Source organism: Vespula pensylvanica, chromosome 1 (genome assembly GCF_014466175.1).
Source record: "Vespula pensylvanica isolate Volc-1 chromosome 1, ASM1446617v1, whole genome shotgun sequence".
In the NCBI taxonomy this organism is placed as follows: domain Eukaryota; kingdom Metazoa; phylum Arthropoda; class Insecta; order Hymenoptera; family Vespidae; genus Vespula; species Vespula pensylvanica.
This window is the reverse complement of record NC_057685.1, coordinates 14,980,575-15,000,973: the sequence shown is the minus strand read 5'-3', so window position 1 is coordinate 15,000,973 and position 20,399 is coordinate 14,980,575. Positions and strand designations below refer to the sequence as shown.

The 20,399-nt window shown below is 37.0% G+C and overlaps 2 protein-coding genes and 1 long non-coding RNA gene across 15 annotated transcripts in view; 2 read left to right on the top strand and 1 right to left on the bottom strand.

The window, feature by feature from the left end:
- Positions 1-20,399, bottom strand: part of LOC122631911 — a 228,548-nt gene that overhangs the window by 17,444 nt on the left and 190,705 nt on the right. The window lies entirely within an intron of this gene.
- The window catches only part of LOC122631810 (rap guanine nucleotide exchange factor 2-like), a 117,610-nt gene that overhangs the window by 44,069 nt on the left and 53,142 nt on the right, over positions 1-20,399 (top strand). For 7 of the 13 annotated variants that reach the window (XR_006327770.1, XR_006327769.1, XM_043818012.1 and 4 more), the window contains exon 1: positions 11,147-11,279. The exons of 5 other annotated variants lie outside the window; for them this stretch is intronic. The gene's annotated coding sequence lies outside the window, so the exon portion shown is untranslated. Of the gene's footprint in view, positions 1-11,146; positions 11,280-20,399 lie in introns of those variants that run through there. One more of the 13 variants, XM_043817934.1, reaches the window with a different exon arrangement.
- Positions 3,491-4,392, top strand: LOC122631935. Its single transcript, XR_006327788.1, has 2 exons — positions 3,491-3,621; positions 3,717-4,392. It is a non-coding gene; the product is annotated as an uncharacterized LOC122631935 (long non-coding RNA).

Below are 20,399 nucleotides of genomic sequence, written 5' to 3'. Positions count from 1 at the left end.
TCTCTCTCTCTCTCTCTCTCTCTCTCTCTCTCTCTCTCTCTCTATCTGTCTCTCATTTATCAGTAGTCTTTTATCCGATTATTATTAAAATAAAAAGCATCTAATCATTTTATCAACATTAATTCCAGCGAAAATACATTCTGTTGTATGTCGATTGTATTTTATCTCGCAGAGGGACGGTGTGATATTATCTCATTTTATCGGAAAAAAAGAATTTCTGTGAGGGATATGAAAAATGCGAGTTCTTTGAATTAAAAATCGCGTTGGAGTCAATATAATAAAAAAGAAAAAAAAAAACGATTTATCATTTGTATCATAGAAAGAGTCGATTTTCTCTTCTTTCTCTCTCTAGATTTTCGCGTGAGAAACTCGTGTTACTTCGTTACGATACTTCGAACGTACCGGACCAAGAGAAATAATAATTAAGACTTACGTCTTGAAAAAATAAAAAAAAAAGGGTCAAGATAAACGGCATGTGAAAGAAAGACGATTTCTTTTCCAGGACGTTTCGTTGTTTCAACCGTTGCGACAAAACGAGTCGCTTTAACATTCCTTCCTACGTTTTATTCGTTCATCGTGAAACGTCTACTAACGGAATCCACCTAGGAAAGCACGAAAAAGCGTACATTTACCGTATTTACGAGCGATGCCGAAGGGAGATGTCTCGAGAGTAAAGCGAAGTCGATCGAAACGAGCTACTGCTATCGAACGCGCAAGAACCAAAGTTGGCTATACGTTGGTACTGTTGTTGTTTTATCCTTTTTTTTGTTCTGCTTTTTGCAATGAAAAAAAAAAAAAACGTTGAACGAGAGGAACAGTTAAATGGGAGAACTTACCTTCGAGCTTTACTCGAAAGCTCTTTGTTTCTTTCGTATGAAAGAGAGAAAGAACAAAGGAGAAAGAAAGGCGTGGGAGGGAGAAGAGTGAAGGAGAGAGAGGGAAGAAGAAGAAGAAGAAAAAAAAGGAGAAGGAGAAAAAAAATTGAATACAAAAAGAGAGAGAAAGAGAAATGAAAGAAAAAGAAAAAGGAAAAAAAGAAAAAGGAAAAAAAAGAAAAGTAAAAAAGAAAAAAAATAATAATGAAAGGAAAAAGAGGAGAAATAAATGGTTGAGAAAAAGAGGTGGGGGGAGAGAGCGGGGAGGGTTGGTAGTAGAAAAAAAAATGTCGACGTAATCGCAGTCGGGTAGGTTCTGTTCTAAAGGCCTCTTCTTCGTTTGCGAAATGTGTGTCAAGTCCGAGTAGTTTTGAAGCGACGCGTTCCACTTTCGATAGAGTTAGGAGAGAGAGAGAGAGAGAGAGAGAGAAAGAGAGAAAGAAGAAGAAGAAGAAAGGGTAGAGAGAAGGTAGAGGGAGGGTCCTTCGCTAGTTTCATTCGTCTCCATTCAAAAAATTGCTCGCTTTGAACGCGTTTCTCGTGCTCAATGGATTCGCGTACTGGTCCTACCGATTCTTATCTGACGCTTCAGAATCTCTTCTGTTTCTTTTTTTTTTATTGAAAATTGTTGAAGTTTATTGTTCGGTAGATCTCGTCCGAAGGAGAACGAAATGGATTCGATTCTTTCGTGTCCGGTGGTCCTTTTTCATCTTTTCTTCGCGCGTTTCCTTCGTCCTTTTTCGAAGGAATCGATCTCCCGTGTAAGTAGTTACGTTATTGGTAGATACGGTTAGCGTGTGAGGGGATACGTTCTGCATCCTCTCTCTCCTTTCCCCCTCTTTCTCTTCTTTCGATTGCCCCCACTCGCATGGATGTACGGTCTATTAAAGGAGCCTGAGAAGAAGCGAGTCGTGTTCCGCGAGAAGCCGCGGGCTAGAAAGTTGCTACTCGACCGACGACTTATTGCGTTTGTCGACCGGTGCATATCTCGTTCTGCTAGGTTCGAGCTCGTTCCGAGTTCGCTTCAAACGGCATTTACGTAGTTACTTGCTTACTTACTTACTTACTCAGAATCGTGATCAGGATCGAGGACCGCATGGTCCGCGATCTTCCTCTTAACGTTACTACTCTTATCCGATGAAAAACCTTTCAGGAAAATGCTTTTCTTCTCTTGTTCGATGGAATCATTATCTGTACTCATACCGTTTCCTCTTCTTTTTCTTAGGAGGGTTCAGAAGGGGAGGGAGTTTGATTATAGAGCGATTTTGTTCGCTTCGTAGATGTCGAAACGCATTTCCAACCGCAAGATAACTCTTCTCTTCTGTCCGTATAAGAAAATTGTTTTTCTATGGGAGGATCCGAGAGATTCTCCATAAAACTACATTACCGAGAAATTATGTGTGCGAGATACGTTTTCTTTCTCTTTTTCTTTTCTCTTTTCTTCTCTCGAAAGAGCGTTAACAACGCGAACGATCGAACCATCGTGACCCTTCTACGATATTATTTCGAATTATTAATCGTACGTTTAGGTACTTGAATTATTGCCGCGGCCATTGATCGGCATTAAATAGTTTCGTCGATGGGTGTAACGCTATCATACTGTAAAGTGTAAAGCGAACAAGGGAGCGCTAGCTTTTCCAATTAGTCCAACATCGATATCGTTCCATTGTGATCGCCAGCATATAATTTACATCCTTCCGTCTGACACTATCGCTTCCCGCACTTACGATTATCGAATTCGCGTCATTTTACGTAATAACTGAATACTGAAAGCCCGTATTATTCTCTCTCGAGAAATGCGTACTATGAATTTTGTGGTAACGTTACGTTCGTTGCGTTTTACCATCCATTTGCATAATTTTTCTTCTCTGAAATTCTCCGACCGTTCCATTTATCGCATTTCATCTTGCGATATCTCGTGATTATAAGGGACGATGATAATATACATGTAATAAAATATAAAAAAAAAAGAAAGAGAGAGAGAGAGAGAGAGAAAAGAAAAAAGAGGAAAAAAACGATAATGTGACGTAAAGCAAAGGAGAGTTAGTTATTTTTAGAACATTATGACGTACGTAATTTCGAGACTTCGTATAATTAAGAATGAAATAAGATCGTGCACTCGTTACGAACTCTCCACTGCAGAAAGTTCACATTCACGTCTTCGACACGACTCGAGAATCGAATACGATGATATCGGATAAAGAGAACGAACGGTTTCGCTCGTATTAACTATGTTGCATGGTTAGACGAATGAGTCACCCAAGTCATATTCTGACACACGTTCGAGTCACCGAGTAGTTTCTCGAATCGATTTGGCGCGTTATTTCCGGGCCAAAGGAACCCGCCTGAAATCGGAAGGAGACGCGAAAGAAAATCCCCCTCCATTCGTTTGCTCCTTCGCTCGATTCAGTTCTACTTCCACTTCCACTTCCATTTCCAGTTCCAGTTTTAGTTCCAGTTGCATTTCCAGTTTCGGTTTCACCTTTAGGCATCCATGACTTGCATTCCGGTCTTTGCGAAGGGCATCGCGAAAAACCTTCGAAAGTTCGATTTATATTTTTACATTGTATGCTGCTCTCTCTGGATAAGGAAATTAAATGTATAATTTTTTTTTCTTTTCTTTTCTTTCTTTCTTTTTTTTTTTCTTTTTAAGGATTTTCGAGTAATTTTCCATTAAAACTTTACGTCGTATCTGAAGATTTTATCGAATAAAACGATTTGCGTTCGAAAAAAAGAAAAAGAAAAGGTATATTTTATTTAGACTTTAATAAATATTTTGTTTAAAATATTATATTCGCGATTAATATCATAAATGTGGATTTTAATTTGCATGTAAAACAGGTTCCACGTAAAGTGCTGTTACGAACGTCCGGTAATGAGCGCGACCGAGTGTGTTCACTTATACGTCCGTGACACTCTTCGATATTTCCGTGCAACTAATGCATCGCGTTCTTATTTACGAGAAAGGAATATCGGTAAATAATCTACCGTCGGTAACGAAGATCGTTTTATAATCAACTGGAGATAAAGAAGTTTTTACGGTGGATAACATAGAAAACTGTATACATTTTTATGTATCATCGTGGCTCCATAGATAGCACCACTATCATTTTCGAAAGTAAAAGGGTTGTTTCTTGGATGTTACAACAGGGTTTTTATTTTACAAAAAAGGAAAAAAGAAGACAAAATAAAAAAAAAAAGAAGCAAAAGAAATAAATAATCATTATAAAATGATTAAAATTACTCAAAGTACATATATCGAAGAATTGTAAAAGATCGATAAGAAGATAGGATGTACCGGTTCAAGGCGAAGGAACGTACTTTAACAAGCGACACCGGCTATTAGCAGAATTGTATGGCTTATCTCTGAACGAGTCGCCGCACCTTCTTACAGACGCTGCCAGAATCGAGAGGTTGGTCGAGTGCCTTTAGAAAACTCAGCGCCCCTTTTCGTAGGAGCGAGTTTCACAAAGCCGTCTTTTATGACGTCGCTTTCGCTTTCCTCTTGCTCGATGTATAAAAAAAAAAAAAAAAGAAAAAAAAAGGAGAAGAAGAAGAGAGAAAAAGTGTGAGAGAGAGAGAGAGAGAGAGAGAGAGAGAGAGAGAGAGAGAGAGAAAGAGAGAAAACGAAGAGAAGGGAAAGAAAAGGAAGAAAGAATACTCGGCGCAGCGTTGAGTTTCCCGCGTGTAGAAACTGCTCGAGACCCCCTCGAAGTCTCTTAATTCGAAATTCAATGGGTCACTTCGAAGGGAAGTTATGATGCTTTTGGCGTTCTACGAAATTTATCGATGTTCCGACGTCGAAAGTTAAGAATCCTTATTGGCTAGACTCGATTAAATCGATTAAATCCTTTAAAGTAAGATAACCAATCGACCGAACTCGCACAAAGGTTGTTTCGGAGAAATCGAAGACGTACGAATGGCTGTGCTTTTTCTAAGCTCATTAGTTGTGTTTCGTCGTCAACTAAATGGCGGATACTTTTATACCTTTGAAAATTCAACGAAGAAGAGCTTATTCCTTCGGAAGGAGCTAGATATATTTCGAAAAAGAAAATAACAACGATGATGCTATCGTCGTACTTGTCTATGTATGTATTTATGCGTTAATACATATATCTACACGCGATTCGGTGTATAAAAGCATAAAATCCCAGGGAAACCTCTTCGAGTCCTAATATCCGAGTCGAGGCACGTGCTGGCCATCTGCATCCCCTAGGACTCATCGTATCCTCTCGTCGGGGTATGTTCATATACCCGTAGGGATGATATATATTGTCTGCGGGTCGTAATACGTCGTTATATCCCTGCTTGCCTGTGGCTATCTCGTTCGAGGAAAATCGCCCAGCGGCATAACGTAGAGAAGCGTGAAAACTTGCTTTTCGTACATACATACATATATGCTTAGGTATATACGTATATGTACTGGTCCGATATTTTTCTACCAAAAAATCGTCGACGAAACGTTCCACCTACTCTCTCTCTCTCTCTCTCTTTTGGACTTAATAACTTTCTCGACGGAATCCGTTCTTTTGTTCGAAAACGACCGTCTTTTTTCTCTTTTTCCTAGTTCTTTCGACGAACGAAAAGCATCCTTTCCGTTGTAAAAGCATAAAAGCATTTTCACGGAATGCATCTACCGTGGGAGAGACGAAAAAACGGTAAGAGTGTGCTAATAAACGAACGTTTCGTTCCTTTCGTCCTTTCGCGTAAAAGGAAAAAAGAAAAAGAAGAAGAAGAAGAAGAAGAAGAAGAAGACGAAAAAAGAGAATACTCACTTGACAAATGTAAGGGAAATTCACGAGATTTTTCAGCGAGAAAATATATTTAAAAAGTCGTTTTCCCGCTTACGGGGCGCCCCACACGTCGTCTTGCTCTACCGCGTTCGAGTGCATCGGCGCGTGCACGTAGGAAAGAAGAAAGAAAAGAAAAGAAGGAAAAAATAAATAAATAAAATGGTGGGAGCAAAAAAGAAGAAAAAGAAAAAAGTAGCAAGTTTCGTAACGGTATCAGTGATGGTGGTAGCGGTGTATAGGCTGCCTGGCATATTCTGGTTAAGGTCTAGAGTCTAGACAGTAGGCAGGTCGATATCTGGCACCTCTACAGAGTCACGACGAGCCATCTTCGTTCGTGTGTCGTCGTCGTCGTCGGGCATCGTCGTGAAAGGTGTGTACCAACACGACAACGATGAGAGTACGTGAGAGCTCATCATAGCTAGGGTGAGAAGCTGTGGCTTGTATTTAGCGTCCATGGACCCGTACCTCTGTTAGATCATGCTCGAGATACTACTGCAATATATATGTATCAACACCTAAAGCTTCGCGATACATGTATTACAACTTAATCACCATTAGAATTTTTCCATCGATGTTTTTAGATTTGATTTTATATATCTAATTAATAATAATCATTGATTAGCATATAATATACTAGAAATGCAATCCAACGAATAGATTTGATTGGAATGATTTAACAATTATTTGAAACATTTCACCGATACTATAATTCTATTGTAAAATTTCAATAAATAGTAATCCATTTTCAATTCTATAAGTATTAGTAATGTTGGTAATACCAATGTTGCTCGTCAAATTAATTACGTGTAAAGGGCTTTCCGTATGAAATATATCTCGTAATATCATTATATCGATTTCTCATTCATCAAGCACGTTATAATATAATAGATACAAAGGATATATGTATACTTTGAAAGTATTGAAATTACACGCGTGAATATATAGTATCCATCGTTAATGCAATATCCCTTTTGTGAAACATAATGATGCACGCGTTGCATCATAATTTCCGTGGGACCGGAACTTTCCTGAATTCGGTATTAACATAAGATAGATTATCAGGATGTTACATGAGTCGATTGATATTAATCGATATTGATCGGAATGCGGGAGAGTACACGTGCCAACACGTGAATGCTTCGCATAAAGGACGCATACAGAAATATCTACGTATGTATGTATCCATGTATAGATATATACGTATCATGTACATACATATATAGGATGTTCTCATTGAAAACATCGTCTCTTTTCATATCGGTCTTTGGCACCTGCTCTCTGATTGGTTCGCTTGCCCATATGTAGATAATACGAGTACATAGGCTTGAACTAAAGAAGGATAGTAAGAGAGGAAGGAAAAGAGAGAGAGAGAGAGAGAGAGAGAGAGAGAGAGAAAAGAATGTGCGTAATATATGCACGCGTTGGCCTTACTGCACATCATCATCTTGCAAGTCTTTTGCTATATCTCAGCCTTTTATTTTCGAATTCTTAATTTAAATTCTACGAGAACGGCAGTCCTCTTTCGTCTTATTAAATTCTTAACCCGAATTATTTCAAAAAACGTACGGAAACATATTTCTTTATCTTTCTCTTATCTTTTTTTTCTGTCTCTCTTTTTCTCTTTCTCTTTTTCTTTCTTTTTCTTTTTCCTTTTTTCTTAAAAATTATTATTTATATATTCGCCGTTATGCACGTATGTATGTAATTGTTATTTATATATTCGCCGTTATGCACGTATGTATGTATGTTGGTATATACTCGAGGTATAACGGAACGATCCGTGAAGACTCTGCGCGATATATAATCGATGTACGTACGTATATTCATACATACGTACACACACACATACATAGACATCTTACATAAAAAGACCATTATATTCCATCGGTCGGACGAAATTGGAATACTATCGAGAAAGTCGTAAAAACAATATCAGAGGATTAATCTTGATAAATAAATGATGCACCCTATGATTTTTAGTAGGATACAATTTCCTCTAATTTATCGATCATAACGTATTTTAAATTCACTGCCGAATTATAATCTATTACGGGATATTTCCTTGACGGTGTGTTCGTCTGTAAAGAAATACGTATGTTCGAACATCGGCTGCTCCCTTTTTTAGCTTTTTCACGCATGACTCGCCGACCCACGTCGATACGCGTGGTCAGGATCAATTTCGTGGTTACTAGAGACGGTGGTAGAAGAGAGGGAGAAAGAGAAAGAGGTGGAGGAGAAGGAGGAGGAGGAGGAAAAGTACGGAACCCTTTGCCTAGAGGCAAGATTAACGCTTCCAAGCGGCTTGACTTCACTCGATTGCTCTACGCCCGCGAAAGGTGAGACGAACGGAACCGGAAGTATCTCATCGTTTGGATAAAATCGCACGATTGATTAATCGAGTCTCTTTTTTAATTAGATCAATAATATCTATTTCGATCGAGCATATTTCGAAACGTTGATCTTCGTCTTCATCTTCTTTTTCTTTTTCTTTCTTTTCTTATTTTTATAATTTCACGTTGGATGAGATAGTTTGAATAAAATCGTACGGTTGACTAATCGAGTCTCTTTTTTAATTAGATCAATAATATTTATTTCGATCGATTATATTTCGAAACGTTGATCTTCGTTTTCGTCTTCGTCTTCTTTTTCTTTTTCTTCTTATTTTTATAATTTCACGTTGGATGAGATAATTCGGATAAAATCGCACGATTGACTAATCGAGTCTCTTTTCTAATTAAATCGATAATATTTATTTCGATCGATCATATTCCGAAACGTTCGTATTCGTCTTCGTTTTCCTTTTCTTCGTCTTCTCTTTCTTTTTTTTTTTTCTCATTTCTATAATTTCATGTTGGATGAGACAGGAACGATATTCGATAGATGTGTTTAGTCGTTCGAAATATGTCGAGATATAGAACGCATTTCGCGGTCAAGAAGAGATTATTTAGAACAAGTATTTCAATCGTTATTTATATTAGAAAACTAGTTCCTGGCATACATATATACATACATATATGTGAGTAAATATATATATATATATATAACTATATATGTATAGAATGGTCTCTCCATTAACGCGTCGATCGTGTTCGTGCCTGGTACAAAATACCAATATGCGTGCCTTTTCCGCGAAAGGTTAACACTAGTTATCAACAAAACTTTCTGATTATTTGAGTTATGGTATAAAAATGTTTCTTTATGACGTCATGATCGAGAGCAAATTCAAGAGGCGTACACCAAATTATGATACCGCATATACATACGTACTTCTTCTCCGATAATATCGATTCGATAATTAACCGTCCTCGTTTTTATCTTTAATAAGCATCGTATATACGTATCCACGTAAATATATTGTACATACTTGAATATGCGCGATAATTATATTTTTTTGTTATTTGTTTTGGTCGTCGCGAGTTTGTCTGGATGCAAGTCTAATGCCTACACGAATCAATTGTCGCAACTTTACGAGGATGATCTTCCATCTCTTTCTCCTCCTCCTTTCATTCGTCGCAATTACGGCAATCAAAAGCCATCTTGTTATCTCGTTGTCTCGTTATAATTAATAATAATAATAATAATAATAATAATAATAATAATAGTAATAATAGTAACAAACAAACATAATAATAGTAATAGTAGTAACAGCAACAATGATATTTCGTTTAATCTCCATTCTGCGTCCGTTAGAAGACAAAAGCAGGAAACGTTCTTTGGGCTCGTTAACATTTAACCGTAAGAATTTTTACGATCGAAAATCGGCCTTGTAATGTAGAAAAATAATAGTCGATTCATACAGCACGCTAATTGTTCGGTCCTTCTCCGATTTAAAGGAAATCGGTTTAATTAGTAAGCTCTTTTTTTTTTCTTGTTATTATAATCTTGTGTAATGAAAGAAACGATATCGTTCGAAATTCTTATTGTTTGTATAATTTCGGATTATATTCATATACATATATGTATACATATACGTAGACATTGAATCGCTTATGTAGAGTTCGCTTATGTTTCTCTCTTCCCCCTAATTTCTCATGACGTTGTGTGCATAGAAAAAAAAGGAAGCCATTCCCGGTTGAGTATCGCTTCCTCTGAAGGGAATCAATTTAAAACAATATACGTGTCTGAAGGAAATTTACAGTATTACGGTGCAGCGACCTTGGGAGTGACCCTCCTTCGTTACGCCAGCATCCGCTTAATCGCTCTTTTAATTGCCTCGCGTTCGCGATTCTAGTAGCGCGTGAAAGGGTGCTCGAGTCGCACACTCGAAAGAGAATATGAAAACGGTAAAAGGTGCTAGAAGAATCTCGAATGCCTTCGTATATTTTCTTTTTCTTTTACTATTCTTCTATATACCTATACGCACACACACATACACATATATATACATACACCTGGTATAACTGAGTAGTCTATACAAACTTTGGGAATAAGTTCCAGGGATTTATACAAGTAGAAAATGTTCATAGAATATGGGATCGAAAATGTTTGCTTCTGAAGTTACGACGATACGAAATTTTTCTGCAATGGTTGGAGAAATGATCACGTCAAATTGCATTGGGATTATAAAATGTGATTCTTTTCTTTTTTTTTTTTTTTTTCTTTTTGTGTAAAAAAAGAAAGGTTACAAAAATCGCAAGGGATTTGGAAAGGAAAAAAAGTTAGGCGATTGAAAGATTGACGATAATTTTGTTCAGACGTTGCAAAATAATTTGTAATTCGTATGGTAGATTCTTTTTTATAATGAAAAATGGCAAAAAAAAAAAAAAAGAAAAAGAAACGAGAATATCGAAACACCCGTTCTAAAATCCGTTCTTACGGAGTGGGGATTAGATACTTGAAGAGTGGTGGGGGAAGGTAGAAAAACAAGCAAGCAACGAGCGTGCGAGCAGGCTTGACGGCAGTTAGTTCGAGGTTTGGTCGAGCGATGGCGCTACGTTCGGTTCTCCGTGTACACGCGAGCGACAGCGCGGGAGTGGTCAGTATAGTTTTGGATTCGGTGCCGCGTGTTTCGAGTTCCGTCGAGTATCATATTTTTCACAACAATACACAATTATTCGTTTCGCTTTGTATCACGTCGAACGATTCTTATCATTCTTGACTTGAAAATTATTATATCGTTTATCTCAATCGAACGAAATCGTGTTGAATTCGGATTAATAAAAAAAGAAGAAAAAAAAAAAAAACAATTCCAACTTACATTTTATCCGTTTTTCGTTGTCAAGGAAAAAAGAAAAGAAAGAAAAAAAAAAAAAAAGAAAACAAGAAAAAGTTGTAAGTTCGTAGATTCGATAAGGATCGATTGATAAAGAAAAACGCGATCGCCGTAGGCGAAGTGTTAACCTCGAAAGCAACGTTTTTATATTATGTTCGTATAGTTCGTCGATAATTCTGTCGTTATAACTGTGATTTTATTCTCTATTTCTTTTCTTTTCTTCTTTCTTCCTTTTTTTTTTTTTTTTTTTTTTTTTTTTCCTTAATTTTCGACAAAGAAGAAAGTGCGTCCGTCTGTCGGTCAGTGGATTATACTTGGTGCTATCAACGAGGGATGAGATTGTTATGCTGATAAATCGAAAGAAGATAGGAAGAAAGGAAGGAAGGAAGGGGAAAAAAAGTAAAGACAAAAGTAAAGAAGAAGGAGCGAAAGATCGATCAACGCTTCGATTCCGCTTCGTATTGGATTCGTGATGAGAGCTACGATGGAATCCACTTGTTTGATCGGTGGCGATGGAAAGACGAGCGTATCGTTCGTCTCGTTTTCTTGCTCGTAGCATTCCCATCCTTTTTCTTTTCTTTTCGTTTCTTTTTATAATAGCCACGCTCGTTTATTTCTATCGACTAGATCTCCAGTCAGCGTAACCGGAGAAAAAAATCGATTGGCTTTAATATAGTCAGGACTATATGCTCGTCTTTATCGTGTTGCGCGCCTCGTGTGCTCATTCGTCGTAGCATTAACACGATGATCGAACAGAGAAGCGAGCATCTCAGGCACGGACCTTGTTACGAACGATCTGCTTTTTTCTTTCCTTGTATTTTTTTCCCCCTTCTTTTCTGTTATATTTTTTAAGTTTATTTATTTACTATCTATTCCCTCTTATCCTTCTTCTACGTTCGGTTTCTGTTTCATCCTCCTTCTCTTTGTCCTCCTCATCTTTTCCTTCCTTCAACGAATTAAACAAGATTGTGAGAGAAAAGCAAAAGGATAGTATAATGGATAGAGATAAGAAGAAGATGGCCGAACGGATAAGTTTCTTGATTAGGGATCTACCTCGGTAAAAGCAACAAAATGAAAGAGTAGAAACAAATAACGGAATGGAAGAATCAACGCGATGACGAAACGGTTATTTACTTCGTTCGATTCTTTGTCGCGAGATACGTACATAATTGCGTAGAAGTTTCAAGGTGCGTGTTAAAGGTTTATAGGATAGATACTTTTACTAACGTTTTTTTTTTTTTTTTTAATCGAACACTGCTTAAACGAACACTACTTGCTTCGATCGACACACGATTAAGCGCTTCGAATAATTTTAGAAAATATATAATTATTTCGAAACGTTTTTTTTTTTCTTTCTCTTTTCTCTTTTCCTTCGTGGCTCTCCTGTGGCGTCTGTTAATTGATTGTTGTGTATACAATAATTTTAAGATCTCTCCCGGTGAAGGTCGTTAAACGTTATGTTTGTGTTTATTTAGACAGCGCCCGTCTAGACGTGAAGCAAGTAAGATGGCCACTTTAGAATTTAGACTTTAAACAAGACAATCGTGTTTTGATTAACTCCGAATTTATATCTCTCGTAAAAACGTTCTGACGCTCTGACGTGAAAGAGACACGCATGTTGCATTGTACAGCGTTAACGCACAATTATTATCCACGTTACGTTAAAGTTACCGTACGTTATGATCGTCGGATACTTAAGTACCTTGCAAAAACGAGTTTCCCGTTAGAACGATCTGAACCCTTCCCGTTTCCGTTAAGAAAAATATTATCTGCTATCTATCGCTTGCTTCAGTTTTCTTACAAAAGAAAATTAATATTCAAGCGACTTTTCCATTCTTCCTTTTTCTTCTTTCTCATTTTTCCATTGAAGATTTTTCGTTTTCTTATCTCCGCGTCGCAGCTCCCACGTTCTTCTTGAAAAAGAAAGGAGCTTGCATCCTCTCTGTTTCTCTCTCTCTCTCTCTCTCTCTCTCATCGAATCGATTATTCAACGAATGACCGGAAGTGGAAGGACGCGACGATAAATCCTTGAAATCTCATTCACAAGTGTCCTCGTTTGATGCTCGGTCTTTCAAGGACGTTGCGATACTCTGAGTTCCTTTCCAAGAAAACTACTTTGCATCAAAAAAAAAAGAGAGAGAGAGAGAGAGAGAGAGAAAAGATATATAGAGAAAGAGAGAGAAAGAGAGAATGATACGTCAATACACGAAATAATTATCGCAGCGATAGAGTAACAATTAAGCGGATGTTTAATTATCGCGAACTTATTCGAAACTTTATAACGATGGCGAAGAAAACAAAAAAAAAGCAGAAGAACCATTTGGTAGGAACATACCTTATTTCTTTTCTTTTCCGTGTCTTCACGTCCTCCATCCTCTTCTCTAATCATCGACAAAAATAAAGGGAACTCAACGAGAGAAAGGGAAGCAGGAGATCGAGTCTATTTTCCTCGGGCTAAGAGTGCACTTGCACTCTTTCGAGCACGTGATCCATGACCCAGTTGTGTGACGATCTTTTTTCATCTACCGTCGTCTTCTTCTTCTTCTTCTTCTTCTTCTACTACTACTTTGTAGACGCATAGGAATTTTGGCGCATTCAAAGTAAGGCCTCCTTTGGTTAGTGAATTACGAAAATTGTTCGAATACTTCTTCGTGCGTCTATGCTCGATAGAAAAGGCACGAATGTACGTACGTACGTAAGTTTCGCGTTTTGTCGTTTTATTCGCCAAAGAAAAAAAAAAAAAAAAAAAGAAAAGAAAAGAAAAACTAAATGACATCGAAAGAAAATGACAAAAAAGAAAATAGCAAGAATATTTTCTTCGTAGGCACCAGTTGTTCATTTAACTTTGAGATATTCATCGTTTTTATGGAAGGGTATATTTAATCGTAAGTTAATAGATATTATATAGTTTTAAAGATGTACGTCTTTTTATATTGCAATATATTTTTTACTCTTTTTTTTTTTCTCTATAAGCATAATCGATCGAAGATTTTCATTCGAAATTGTTGAGAATATTACGTATAGAGATTGTGTAAAGGTGTCCAGCCTTGTTTATCGATTACACAAATAATAAATATTTTCAAACTTGTATCATTTCCAGACACTGCAATGCGGCCATGCAAAACTTGCCATCGTTATACCGCATGCGGGCTGCTTTAAGGAAAGAAAACCCGTCGACTTACTTTTCTAAGCTTCCTTTGGTAAAAGCACGTTCGAAAAAGAAACTCGTCTTCCTCCTTGTATCTAAAGAAGAGGCCGTCTACCTCTTTCTTTCATTCTTTCTCTCTCTCTCTCTCTCTCTCTCTCTGTCTCTCTCTTTTCTCTCACTATCTTCTGAACTTTCTCTTTAGTGTTTTATAAATGAAATACTTTATTCACCTTTCAGTCGCCACGGCCTTTGAAAGGACACAAGACGGTTATTCATCTTTTTTACAACTTCATTGCAACGTCTTATTTACACGAACGTTTCTAGGGATCTCGTAAAAATTTACGTGCAGAGGAAGAAAAAAGGAATTTATAATAGCTACACGATAAAATGGTAGATCATTCAGAGTAATGCATGAGTTGATGAAACATATCCGATATGGAAGGAAAGAGAAGAAAAATTTTTATGAGGCAACGGAGAGAGAAAGAAAGGAAGAGAAAAAGAGAGAGAATAGTTTGATCCGTATAATCTTCTATTATAGGAAAGAGGAATACATTTTTAAAGTAATAGTCATATCAATTATAAAAGTATTAAAAAATAATGAGACTTTATTTTACCGATACATATCGAATTCTCTGTGATAAAAATATCTACTTTTAATTCGATGATCAATCATATCTTATTTTTTATCTTCAATATCGAACGATAAATGAAATGATTTCTAGGAGATCTCGTATTTTAACTAATTTTCCAAATTTCTTTTCTTTTCTTATTCGTATTATTAGAAAACGAAAAAAGAATGTTAAACTTTTCTGTAAGCCTGCATATTCGTTAAGACGAGAAGAGTGAAACGAGCGTTACTGGCACGTCGCTGTGCACGTAAGGTAATTAATTATTGTCCCGGCTAGGATTAGCCAAGTATAATTACGTTTAATACACACGCTAGTTTGTTTCGCCGAACGGACACGGTACCGAGAAACTCTCTTGTTGTCATCAAGCTTTTCGTGAAACTGGAACGTAAAAATGGCTTACAATTAGTCTCATATTTTTTAACAGAAAGTTGAATATATATCCGCTTTCGTAAGATCGCGATAGGACGAAAATTTATTTATGAAAGTCGTTCGACACACAACGAACAAAAACAATAATAAATATTTATTTCCATTATCAATGATATATATTCTTGACGTATTGATAATAATATATGCGTGAATAATAATTCTCGTAATCGTAGAACTCAACAGTTACAATTAAGGTCGATCTTTATTATCGATTATCGTTTCAGACCGACGTGGCATGGCCCGGCGAGATCAGAGTTAAAATTTAATGACGCGTCGCGTCAAATGCGTCCAACGGACTCTGACGTTCCTCCATTTCTTTTTTTTCTTTTTTTTTCTTTTTTGAGAGAAAGAGATAGACAGATATATAGATAGATAGATAGATAGATAGATAGATAGATAGATAGATAGATAGATAGATAGATAGATAGATGGAGAAAAAGAGTAAATGAGATTTTATTTTACGAGGAACATAAAAAATGTATAGAATTATCGATCGCGGCCTTGATCGAAAAAGGAGAAAAAGGTATTGGAAACGTTCGATCGTGAGGGAAATACTTGGCTGGTTTGTCTCTAATCTACAACGACGACGTGTCTCGCCAGATTCGCTTGGCTAAGAAATTCACGGAGAGCGTTAAATTCTTTTCTTCGTCTCGGTGTCTAAGGCTTCCACTTCAATCCTTTCTCCCCTTTCTCTCCATTCTCACCCCGTACAGTCTCGAATCGCTTCTTTCTTTGGCTCAGCTATTCGTCTTCGGATTTCTTTCTTCGCCAGAATTGGCTTTAGCGAAGAAGGAGGGATTGAATTCTCTGATTGGATTGAATTCGTTACGCTCTCGTTCGAAAATCTTATCCAACGATTACGTAGAAGGAAAGCAGACGCCGCATATCGTTTAGAAGGGCGTACACGTGTCTACAGTTAGTCATCGAATCCTTTGCTACGATGGAAGTAGCATCTAGAAACAGTAATAATAGTAGTAGTAGTAGCAGTAGTAGTAGTAGTAGTAGTAGTAGTAGTAGTAGTAGCGCGAGTTTACTTATATATATATATATATATATATATATATATATATATATATGTATGTATGTACGTACGTAGCTTAGCAATTAATTGTCGTGGAAACAGCCAAAGGGAGAGAAGAGAATCTTGTTTCCTGTCGAAGGACGAACACGTGTCCTATATTCTCAAAAGTATTTCTAGTAAGCTTTACAGGCAGTATCTTCCTGCTTCTCTCTCGACGCCTTCGGCGTTTCGTGTACACAAGCCAGATGCACCCTGTTATACTCTCTTTCTCTATCTCTTTCTGTGTGTGTGTGTGTGTGTGTGTGTGTGTGTGTGTGCATCTTTTTCCTTTCCTATTTTCTTCTTTTTCTTTTTTTTTTATTTCTTCAAAAAACGACTCACGTTCTATTTCACGAGGCATGTTTTATATATTTCAATTCTATAGAGATCTAAGGTGTTGCATTTTTTATTAGGAAAAGTGAGATAAAGTAGTTGTATATACACACAAGCATACATGCGCGCGCGCACACACACACACATATATATAATTAAATCGATTTAATTTTCAGTCTTATCATTCCAAGCACATATAAATGATATTAAAATTATTTTTCACTCCGGTGATAAATCTGTAAAATTTTCATGATTATTATCGTATACATTTTTATGATTAGTAGTATCGTTTCATCCGCAATAATTGATATTCCGTCGTATTGAAAAAATCAGATTTTTTCTTTTTAGAATTTCAAAAGAATATATGATGTACGAGCTTATGTGTCATCTTTATAAATCGTGAAGTAAAGGAAAAAATTTATATCTATCCTACACACACACACACACATATATATAGAGAGAGAGAGAAGAAAGAAAGAGCAGAGGTACGAACAATATCGGATCTCGATTTGCATGTTTATCTAGACGTATTTTATTTGCTTTTTCGGTGCATCGGAATGTCGTTTTTTCTCGATTCGTTTCAGAAGTAATCGTGCGGGGCACGTATTGTTCAGGTCGAGGCTGAAAAAGGTTGACATTTTTTCGCGGTATTTACGCGTTTTTCTTTTTCTTTTTTTTTTTTTTTTTTCTTTTTTTCCAAAACTGCAATTGTTCACCTATCGTGCCGTTTCGGATATACCTAACTTTTTGTCAGTTTATTTCCTTCCCTCGCCGCAATATTTTTTAACCAAAAATGGCGAGATTTTTGATTCAGACCGTAGAATAAGCTAATATAAAAATCGATCGGATTTAATGAAATGCGTGAATCTGATGAAAATATAAAAAAAGAAACAACAAAAAAGAAAAATAAAAGATAATAGAAGAAGAAGAAAAAAGGAATGATTTACGCGTTTAGTAGATACATAGTTTTCTGTATTCGATCTCTCGACCGCAATGGATTGGCTGTTGTTGATGGCCTTTTTAGTTACTCCTTTCTTTCGTATACATAGACCGTACGTTTCCGCAAATACCTAACTCAATTTTTCAATTAGTAGGCAGGTTTTCCGCTGCGAAAAGCTTAATCACTTTCCTGGTTGGTGGATAGAAGCTATCCACATGTATTAGGTATATGCTTGCATTTAGTATGTTTGCGTATCTGCTGATGGTTTTAGTAAAAATATCTAGTTGTATAATTTAACAGATAAGAAGAGAGAAATAGAGATAGAGATAGAGAGAGAAATAAAAAGAGAAAATCTCTTCTATATATATATATGTAGGTAGCTACTTACCAGCATATCCAGAACGTGTTATACGAGTTAATTTAATGTGTCAATACGATAATTAAAAAATTTATCCGATCCTCGATAATTTTCGGACGACAATGAAATACTTTTATTTTCTCTTCAATGAATTTTTGACGATGTAAACGTAAGATTTTGAAATTACTCGCGAAGCGATAAATCTCGAAATAGAAATCTCTCACATTTTGCCTTTCTGACGTCACATTAGCGCGCCCTGAATAAAGCATGCTCGACCCTGTTCATTGTTCTTAAATTACGACCCGAGCGTGTTAAACTCGATTCGAAGTATCGTAGCGTAGCGGTCGTCTAATTTTCTATGACATTTAAAACATTCGTTGAATATTACCGAGATGTATACAGAAATACACGTAATTTCGAGCTCGACGTTAATTACTACGCGAGCGTTATCGACGTACACGTTTGTATAGGATTCGTTTAATCCATAATACTTGTTGTAATTCCCAACCCGTGGAAAATATGTAACGAATTGAGAAAGAGAAACAGAGAGAGAGAGAGAGAGAGAGAGAGAGAGAGAGAGAGATTAAGAGAAAAGGATTGTCTGACATTATTCGAAGGGAAAGCGTAAAGAGGAACGAGACGATCACTTTCGACAATAGGAAAGTCTGATTAACGAGGCGAGCACGGACGATCGAGATAATCGAACTTTCGACGGTTGCTTGTTTTTCATTTATAAAAGTTAGACAAGGATTTGCGAGAAAAATTTGTTTTCTTTTTCTTTACTTTTTTATCTGTCTCTTTTTTCTTCTTTTTTTTTTTTTTTTTTTAATTTTTTTCACGTTCGGTTTTCTTGATGATGGTTAGTTATCGATATTATCGAGCCTACTTTGCGAGAGAGTTTGCTCGATGCAGCGTTAAACGGGTTGTAGCATCGATTTTCGCGGCACCTATTTTTTTTATCCCTCCTCTCTCTCTCTCTCTCTCTCTCTCTCTCTCTTCTTTCTCTCTTTCTCTCTCTCTCTCACGCTCGCTCGTTCGCTCGTACGCTCACTCACTCGTTTGCTCGCTCGTTCCTCTCGCGGTCAGTGCCCCAACAAGGGAGGATTTGCGTTGGAGCATGAAGGCGGATACACCGGCATCGATTCGTCGATGGTCTCCGTAAATATTTGCTCGCGACTACGGCGGCTCGTGAATTCGCAGGGACGAACGATGGATGACGATGGCGACGACGACGACGACGACGACAATGTTGTAAAAGGAAAAGATAGTATGGAGATGACGCTCCTCGAAGTCGAAAGCGCAAAGTGCGTAACATAAATATTAGGACTTATCGATACGTGACGCGATACTTCCAAAAGGGATATAGGTATGCACCTGGCCTTCTCTCTATCGTAATATATTTCTTTTTCTCTCTTTTCCTGAACCATTTATGTTCCGTCGATGCTTTCGTATCCTTTCGTAGGAAGAATAAAAGAAATGCTCGATAGCGTGCGAGTAAACGCGATGTTGCATTTAATAATCCAAACTGTATTCAGCCCCTTCGTCTATTATAATGTAGGATACCAAGAAACGTTTTCAATGGGTGCTCGTGTAACAAAATAAAGAGATACTCTTTGAGATAAATCTATCTTTTCTTGGATTCTATCTTTCGAATCGTGCCGGAAACAGTGGATACATTGTACGATTGAATCGAATGAAACAACTAGTTATATATATATATATATATATATATATATATATATATATGTATACACGTACACATATATGTATACAACATCATATATAGCTATAGTTATTCGAGAAAGTGTAAATGGGGATGAGTTAAAGAGAAAGAAAGATAACGAATTATAGTATTTGAACCAACCGAAGATTGAGAAATAATTGGAAATGATAATCGATAAATACTATCCTATTTCGTATTAACTTTACATTTTATTTCGTAGATAACGTTACTACATACATTACGTTCTATTGTAATAAAAGCTACCATATAACTAGAGAGTAATGAAGATATCTCTCAACCTACGAACATTAACTAACGACAAGCGTACTCTTGTATCATACATATACGTATATATACATACATACATACATACATAACTCGTTTGAAAGGTGAACGCGCTTTCGCATCGTTTCGCAGCTTCGGCAACGATTTATGAGCAACGGATTGCTCCAAATAGCATCTGGGTCTTCATGGGCACGCGTCGTACACCGGTGTGCTACCCATATGAACGCTCGTAAATGGACTTTTACGTGTATAGACAGACGTACTTACGCGTCACTGGGATACACGAATCGAAGAGCAAGAGAGAGATAGAGACACAGACAGACAGACAGACAGACAGACAGACAGAGAGAGAGAGAGAGAGAGAGAGAGAGAGACATACACCCTACCCTTGGATTTTGGCTCGTCTGTTGATTAACTGCCTGTACGCGTTCTCTACCCTTACAAAGTCTATGACGACGACCGGTTGGTTGGATGGATGGATAGATGGATGGATGGATGGATGGATGGATGGATGAATGAATGAATGAATAAATGGATGTATGGACGGATGGATGGATGGATGGATGGGTGGATGGATGGATGGATGGATGGATGGACGAAGCAACTACAGTGTG